This window comes from Camellia sinensis, chromosome 3 (genome assembly GCF_055761805.1).
Source record: "Camellia sinensis isolate YWXY chromosome 3, ASM5576180v1, whole genome shotgun sequence".
Taxonomy (NCBI): Eukaryota; Viridiplantae; Streptophyta; class Magnoliopsida; order Ericales; family Theaceae; genus Camellia; species Camellia sinensis.
The window spans coordinates 214,788,597-214,798,225 of NC_138963.1; positions in this window are offsets into that span (position 1 = coordinate 214,788,597).

Below are 9,629 nucleotides of genomic sequence, written 5' to 3' on the forward strand. Positions count from 1 at the left end.
GAACAAAACATTTCATGTTTGTTTGTTTGAAAAATGGTTTGATGGTGCTACTGGCAAGTAGGCTTAAAATGCAGATTTTGCCACCCTCGGGTGGGCTTAGAAAAGATGGTTTTGCCACTATCTAGTGGGCTTAAAACAAACAGTTGATGATTTATTCCAATCCAAGTAACCCAACCTTCACCCACAGGCATTCAGGCAGTTATATCACATAAGCATATAGCCTCATGGTAAGCATGCTATTCATGGCAGTCACTCACACGCATGCAAGGATGCTAAAGCATAGAACTTACCGAGTACTCCAAGCCAAAACAGAAGTTTATTAGAAATCATGCATTATCCTAAGTATACAGAAATGCCTAATGCAACACATGCAAAAATGCAACTATAGCAGGCTCGGCTATTCTAAACATGGCATATGAAATGCTACAGCTAACATGTATCCAATTTGAAATTGAAAATACAATGCAGTTAGTATGGTGCGCCGAACCCGGTGCATGCAAAACAGATGAATGAATGCAAACATGCTATCATACTGTATGCTAATTAAAATATGCCCTAATCTAACCATCATAAGCGGATAAATAAAAGGGAGAAAGACGTGGGGTTGGAAGACATACAACACACACACACGCACACTTATTACAATTATGCCCTCGCACGGAGGGTCCGAATAAATATACAGTCCCGAATAAAAGAATAGTACAGTCCAAATAATACAGTCCAAATAATGTACAAATTCCTAATTAATTAGCAAATTAACTAAGAAAGCTGTAAAACTGGCGTGCAAGCCAGGGACTGCCTCGCTTCTGATGAATGATGTATGTCTGGGCTGCCTTGCGCGGAAATCCACTAGGATGCCCCAATTAGCCTCTGTTTCGCAATTATTCTTGGAAAGCGCGCCAAGCTCCGGAAGACTGCCGATTCTTGATTTGCTGTAACAGAGAGCAGGAAAGGGGCATAGCAATGTATTTTTACAGATGTATGCATGCCTCGATCCTCGTGCCACCAATCACGCATCTCGATGCATGATGGCCGAGGAGTCGAATTGTGCAACTCAATATGGAATGAATGCACATGAAAACTCAACTAAAACCTAACTCCATCATGGATAATCCGGAGTGTCGGCGATTGGGAATTGAGACACGTTCCGTCACTCGGAGTACGAAATGCACCTCGTTTCCCGTGCCCGGGCTAACTCCTATCGCGAACACGATGCAATATGCATGACATGCATGAAATGCAACTAAGATACAATCCTAACATACACAATGTTATGGAATGGCATACACGCTGCACGAGATAATACGCAACCGAGCATGCACAATGCTATGGATGAAATGGCATACGCAATGCAATGATGGGCTTACACCAACATGAGAGAGCCTCAGCCACACTCACATAGGAGGCCATCAGATGAAAACAAGACAACTCAAAATGCGTGCACGCGTGGACGCAAACCGATGACCGACCCTCAGGTACCGAAATGCCACTCTAATGAGACATGGCAAAGACATGAAATATGATATGCAAACATGCAAAAATCAGTAGCAAAATGAGGGGCAAAACAGCCCCGAAACAAGGCGAAATGACACCCGATGCATGGAATTTCTCCCGAAATGCAAAATTAGGTACATGAAATGGCTTACAGCTATACAAAGCATGCATAATTGGTACAGGGAATGAAAAGACAAAAGCAAGGCAGCCCCAAAATAAGCATTTTTACAGTTCAAAGCATGGCCAAACAACAAACATAAATAGGGCAAAACTAGCATGCAAAAATGGCCCTAAATGCGAGATAAAGAAGCAACTCACAGCTTCTGTCCTCAAACAGATTAGGGCCCTTCAACAAAGTTGAAGAGGGGCCCAAAACATGATCTTTTACAGTTTATGAAGAACCACAAAAACCAGCACAGGTATGGCTAAACTCTCATGCAAGAAATGGGCCAAAAAGTGGACAAAGAAGCAAGTGGTGGTTTCTGGCCTTAAACACAAAGGGGCCCTTCAACAACATTGAAGAGGGGCCAAAAATAATATACTTTACAGTTGATGTCCGGACCCAAAACAGTATGCATACAAGCCAAAAATATCATGCAAAATATGGCCAAAAAGGAGAGATATAACACAAAGTACATAAAGGATGCCTCAAACAGTGAAATACCCTCAATGAAACATGAAGAGGAGGCCAAAATAAGACTGTTTTCAGCTCTGAAAATCGCCCAAAAATAGAAGCACAATAGGCTAAGAAATCATGCAAAAATGGGGACCAAAGAGGGGTATAATGACAAGTGGCACATGGAGGTCCCAAACAGTGATGAGCCCTCTTCAATGTTGAAGAGGGGCTCAAAATAAGCCTATCTACAGTTTACATCATGCTCCAAAACAGATCACACATAGGCCAAAAATACTATGCAAGATTATGGCATACAAGAGGGATAATTAAGCAAGTGCAAGATGGGGACCTCAAACAGTGAGAGGCCCTTAAGCAAAAGTGAAAAAGAGCTCAAAAGAAGGCCACTTTCAGTTAGGACCGGAGCTCAAAACAGCAAGCATGTATGGCTTATAAATGATACAAGAAATGGACCAAAAAAGGGGGAAATGGAACTTACCCTTGAAGACAAGTCTTTGGTTGCTTCTTGGCTTGAGAAGTGATGCCTCTTAGCTGCTGGAAAGCTCTCCAAGCTACTGGAAATGGAGTAGTGGTGGTGACGCTAGGTGGTGATGAAGAAAAGGTGGTAGAACTTGGTTGTTATTGCTTGAAAGAGAGAGATGGAGGGAGATATGGATATGCAAGCTTGAAGGCAAAAAATTCCCAACCCTTGGACCAAAGCTGGAGGCCAGTTATATGGACCAAGGAGAGGGAGAAATGGAGGGGAAAAGGTGGGGGAAAAAGGACCAAGTTTCCCCCAAAAGCTGTCCCCCGGATACAGATATTTTTTGGGGAAAACAGCTATACAGCTGTAAAGTGCTCACCTTGAGGAGAGAGGCCGGCCAATTTTTGGAGCTGCAGGTGGCCGGCCGGCCACCTCCCATGGCCGGCCGGCCAGGGGTCAAAAGGGTCAAGGTGATTTAATGGCCGGCCACCACAAATAGGTGTCCTCCCAGGTGCCCTCAACACAACCCTGTGGTTCAAAATTGTCAACTGTAAAACAGGAGAGAGAACAAGCCATTTTTAAGAAGGGTTCAAAAGGGTCAGGTGGAATTACTGGCCGGGCACCAACTTTTGGTGTCCTCCCATGTGTGTACAACACAAATATGTGGTTAAAAGTTCAAGAAAATGGCCCAAGGTTGTTCAACATTGGCTCGGAAGTGAGAAAAACGGGCGTCGGAGGGCGCCGGAGGAATATAACTGGTTGCTGAAACAATTGCTGGCCTCCCACCCTTCTACGGCCTTCCTGGTGATAAAACAGAGGTACCTTCCAAAAATGAACGAAAACCAATGCAAAACGAACGCTCGGGGGCCAGAACGCACAGTTCGGGGTCCCGAAAACTGCTTGTTAAGCACCGAAAGTGGCATTCAACCACGAAGTGGGTCTCTCAGACCTCAGTGTCCCTCAAAAGGGAGAAAATAAGATGCATGCCAAAAATCAGAGCAAACGGAGATGGTTAAGCGGTCCCGAACCGAGGCACACGGCCAACGGTCCCGAAAAACCGGAAACTGGGCTCCGAAATGGGCAAAATGGCCTATAGCCACAAAATGTAGCCCACGGCCACTGAGAGATGGTCCACGAGACCTCTCCCTCCCCTCAGGAAAAGAAACAGAGAAAACCGAGTCTGGTTCGCAAACCGAGGCAAGGCACAGAAGAGGGTTCGGAAATCCGGAGGCAGGGCTCACGGCCGCGACTCTAAGACTTCTGAACGAGCACAATATGCAACATCACCAAGCGCTCAATCGGTGATGTCTGAGTCTTAAGGTCGGTCAAAAATGGGGTGTCTACAGTTGCCCCTCTTTGACAGAACTCGGAAGTCACAAGTGACGGGAGTGAATGTCAAAGCCCAAAGACGACCCATTTTTGACAAGGTCGAAGACTTAGACAAACGTACAAGATAAGCAGAGATGTGCCTGCAGGCATGCCCGCAGGCAAAGGGGGCAAAATGCAAAGCGATATGCACAGAGCCGGAAGTAACTCAATGATCATGCAAATGCAGCAAGCTGTAATGAAGCAAGTATTCGCAAATAGATGCAACAGTTTTAAGTAAGAATGCAAAGCAACAACTACATTTCATGCAGTTAAGAATGTGGAGAATTATTCAATCCTCGCCACGTCTCACACGGAGAAGATACGATACTTGAGCGATTCGTCTGGTCACACCAGCCTCAAATGAACCGTACATACAATATCGTGCCTGCAAAAGAGAGAAATTCAACAAGCACAATATGCTAACAACATATATTCAATGTGATTCTGAAAGTTTGACACACGCAGTGCCGGTGAGTGAATGCATCGCGATGCGAGAAAGGAACGTGCGTGACAACGCATGCTCAGGCACAGAGGTATGGCAATATCAAGAAATGTGCATAACAATGCAAGTATGCTCATGAGAATGCAAGTTACGTGCATGACAGTGCAAAACGAGCATAAATCAAGGTGCCTGTTTGTTAGGAAATGACGAGCAAGGAAACGCGTGTTTCGGCGAAGGTGACTCGATCACGGCCTCCGATCCACTTCTTGGAAAGGCTACAACACATTCAAAAAGGATACATTTTGATTTCGATGAATGATGATGAGACACATGTCAGAACTTGAAGCTGAAGTTCCGGCGGAGCAATTTCGCAACAGAAAGTGCACTTTCCTTGAACTTTTTCAGGTCCTGGGGACTCCAATCTTCCTCAAAATTTGCAAAGAGCTAGATAAGCATGTGGGGGACATGGCCGGCTAGTTTTATGGAAAGGGGGATGTAACAACCCTCATACTGTTTACCGATTAATGACTGATTGATTACCGATAACCATCGATTACTGTTAAACTGAATTGATTATGACTGATAATTGAACTGATTAAAAATACTGAACTGACTGACTGAAAACTGGAACTGAATTGACTGAGTATGTACGTTTGAATTGCATTCTATCTGTCGATTATTTATTTGATATGTTCGTATTTTAGTGTTTAAACTGCTAATTGAAGGCCTTATCGGCGGCCGAATCCGGAATTGATTAATGTTTTATGATCGTCATAATTAATGTGATTTTATGGTATAATTATTTGAAAACTGATTAGGTATGATTAAATTAGATTAAATATTGATAAAATACAGAGTTGGCCTTAATTACAACCTTGCCCTTGAGTGGGCCACTACCTATACACTTTTGAGTTCATTATACTTGAGCCAAAAACGTTTACCTCAGCCTTCTTCCTTGCCTTGCCGACTAGAGAGAGACTAGAGGAGAGAATTGAGTTCATTTTGTTGAATTGGCTTGAATTGCTTGGTGTATTGCTTGCTAATTGAAGGGTAGATTGCTAGATTGAACCCCTAGACTTGCATTCAAGGACCTTAGGTATGAATTTCACCTTCTCATTCTTGTGTTTGAACTAATTCTTGCATGGTCCATGTTAAATTGTAGAGCTAAGTCATGTTTTAGTTCATACATGTTGATATAGAGCATAATTCATGCTTGCATGTGTTCTTGGTTGAATTTGGAGTTGAGTTCATGGCAAAATGGTGCATGCATGTCCATAATTTTGTAATGGTCCATGTTTTCAACTTGTTCTTGGATCAATTGGCTCCTTAGAGCATCAAATTGGAGCTTCAAACTGGTTTGAATTCATGCATGTTTGCATGTTCATCTTGTGCTTGAAAAATGGTTTAAATTGAGTTTGAATTAAACACCCTTGGGCTTTGATTTCTTAAAATTGAGCTTTGAAACATGTTATTCTATGTGTTTATAAATGTTTTCCAGAAAATGGGCCCAAGAGGATCGGTTTTGATGCTTTTGAACTTGGTTTTTGGCTTGGAGGTGCAATCTGGAATTTCCAGCTTTTGCATTTCCGCTCGAGCGGGGGAATCGCCGCTCGAGCGTGGAATCCGAGCATCCAGTATCTCTGCACTGTTTTACAGTCCGCTCGAGCAGAGGATTGGGCGCTCGAGCGGAGTCATGTCTCAAGCTTGAGTGGGCGTCGAGCGGAGATTTCACCCATCTAGTACTTTTACAGTACGCTCGAGCGGGAAAGTTTACGCTCGAGCGTGTACCTTTGTTGCATGTCCGCTCGAGCGGGGAAACATGCGCTCGAGCGGGACTCTATTTTTCTGAAAACTCCGAGACTGTTTTCTGATCACATCTTTGCATCCTCATCCCATTCTAAGCATTCTTAGACTTAGTTTAAGGCATCTTGTTGAGGATATAGATGTAGAGCACACCGAGGCATTAGGGATTAAATTATTATCTTTCCCAGCTGTGTAGCTTAGTGTGTGTTCAACCTGTGAACTGTGTAGGGCTGGCGACTGGGGAGACACGCTCTAGCATACTGTAGCCCAAACTCTGTGAGTAACAACTGTGTAAAGATATGTTCAAAATGATTATTTTCTGAACAATTGAACTGTACTGCTTTCTGAACTGTTACTGTTAATTGAATGAATGTATGTCCTCTATTCTGAATTGTATTGTGGCATCCTTAGCAACTACTGTTACTGACTGTTACTGTTACAGAGATCTCTGTCGGTTTCCTCGTGGAACCACTACTGTTTACTGATTGATGGCCATCAATACTGTTCGGTCTTTAAGACCTACTGTTTACTGCTATGCTAATGGATGTACCACATATGATTGAATAACTGTTCTGACTGAAATACTGATTTAATGGACTGTTTTCATTACTGTAAGGACATTTCATTCATAACCCCTTTACGCATTATGTTATTCACTGGGCTTTAGCTCACTGTTTATATATATATGTAGGTGCTCAGCCACCAGATCGGAGCTAGGAGCGTGGGTTAGACTCCAGTTTTGTCAAGCCAGCCTATGTGCCTCACTGCGAGGTTCCGAGCCTATCGTGTTAAGGCTTAGGGGTGTTTTACAATTCCCCCTTCTGTACCGTCTACTGTTCTGTATAGACTGAATGTTTACTGTACTATTATCAAGAGATTAGGTCCCTGTACTGTGTGACTGTAAATTTTGTATAGACTGTACTGTTTGTATATGTGAATGCATGAAAAATCTTTTTGGCATACAGACTGGCACAGCTCAATGGACATTATTTATTTACTGTATTGGCTTCCGCCAGGCCCTGTACTCTGTTTTACTATACTATTGTTCTGCAGGCCTTCGGTAATCTCGGATTACTGGCCGGTTACGGTGCTAAACCCATAGGGCCGGGTTTGGGTCGTGACAGAGTGGTATCAGAGCGATAATTAACCACGAGTTATACCGCACACACGTGTCCAAATGAGCTATAGGGTGTCCTAGAAAAGTAATTAGGGCATCTCATGAACTTGAAAAGTGTGTGGCTATGTTATGACTGAATATATGTTAACGTGTTAAAACTGTTAAACAAATGACTGCTTATGTTTATAACTGTTATAACTGCTTATAGTGAAATGGACAATGTGAATGAACCTGAATCCTCATCTACTGAGGCAAGAATGGAAAGAATGGAAAGAATGATGGAACTGATAACTGATAGACTTGAACAACAACAGAACCAACAACCCCCACCTCCTCCTCCTCCTCCGGTACAGCCGGAACCTAATGCGAATGTGAATGATGGGGATATTATTGCTCTCACCCATAAATTCAGCAAGATGAAACCGCCATCCTTTCAGGGAGGACTGGAACCGCTAAAGGCTGAAGCTTGGGTGCTTGAAACAGAAAAACTATTTGAAGTGTTTCCGTGCTCAGAAGCGAATAAAGTATTGTTAGCTACCTTCACCCTACAAGAAGAAGCTAGAAGGTGGTGGATGTTGATCCGCGATACAAATACTGTTATGACTTGGGCTCAGTTCAAGGAGTCCTTCTTTGAAAAGTATTTCCCTCAGTGTGTCAGGGATAGAAAAGTAACTGAGTTTGAACAGCTGAGACAAGGAGCAATGTCTGTGGCTGAATATGAGACGAAATTCACCGAGCTTGCTAGATATGCACCACATATGGTGGATACTGAGTATAAGAAGGCCAGAAAGTTCGAAGGCGGCCTTAATGTTGCAATTCTCGACAGAATCAATGTTTTGAAGCTACCGAACTATGTAAATGTTCTTGACCGAGCCTTGATGGCTGAATCAAAAATTGAAGCACTGAAAACTGAAACACCAACGTCGGAATGGTGTAGTAAGAGGCAGGGTTTCAAATTCAAGAAAGGCAAGCACAACTCGGACAACAAGAAACAGAATACGGGGTCGACAACTAGCCCCAGCCAAGGGAGTGGTTTCATACCACCCTGTTCTGAGTGTGGCAAGAAGCACAAAGGGGTCTGCTACAAACTATCTGGAGCCTGTTACAGGTGTGGCAAGGTGGGTCACATGGTTAAAGACTGCCCCTCTGCCCCACAAGCCAGTAGTAAAGCTGCACCAAGCATGGCAGCATCAACTGTAGCACCAAAGCCTAACCCCAAAGCTACCGGGAAAGAGCCCATGAGGCAGAGCCGAGTGTTCGCCCTAGTACCGGGAGACGTGCAAAATACAGAGACCGTTATGTCAGGTATCCTCTCTATTTGTATACAAAACGCATATGTATTAATTGATTCGGGGTCTACACATTCTTATGTATCGCATGCTTTCTCACGGAAATTGAATAGACCCTTAGAACCCACGAACTATCTGCTAGTCGTATCATCACCCGTAGGAGGATCCATGACATGTGCTTATATGTACCCCGCATGTGAAATCATTATTGGGGATATGCATCTGTTTATTGATTTACTACCATTGAACATTGATCATTTTGATGTAATATTGAGGATGGATTGGTTACAAAAATATCATGCCACTATTGATTGTGTGACCAAGCAAGTTGTTTTCCGTCCACCTGGTTTGCCTGAATTCTTGTTTAATGGGAGTGGAGTAGTACCTTCCCCGTATTTGATTTCGTCAGTGAAAGCCGTTAAATTAGTTAGAAAGGGATATAAGGGATATCTGTGTTCTGTACTGACTGTATCTACTGATGATAATGCTAATGTGAACTGTATTCCTATAGTCAGAGAATTCCCAGATGTCTTTCCAGACAATTTGCCAGGAGATTTGATTGACAGGGAGATTGAGTTTACTGTTGATGTGGTTCCCGGAACACAGCCGGTTTCTAAAGCTCCGTACCGAATGGCTCCAACTGAATTGAAAGAACTGAAAGTGCAACTGCAAGAACTGTTAGACAAAAAGTTCATCAGACCCAGTACCTCACCATGGGGTGCGCCTGTTTTGTTTGTAAAGAAGAAAGATGGCTCATTGAGATTGTGTATAGATTACCGTGAACTGAACAAGGTAACTGTGAAAAATAAATACCCATTACCGCGCATTGATGACTTATTTGATCAGTTACAGGGTGCTCAAGTGTTTTCTAAGATCGATCTCAGATCGGGATATCATCAACTGAAGGTTAAACCGGAAGACATTGATAAAACTGCTTTTAGAACAAGGTATGGCCATTACGAATTTTTAGTTATGCCTTTTGGAGTCACGAACGCACCAGCTGCATTTATGGACCTTAT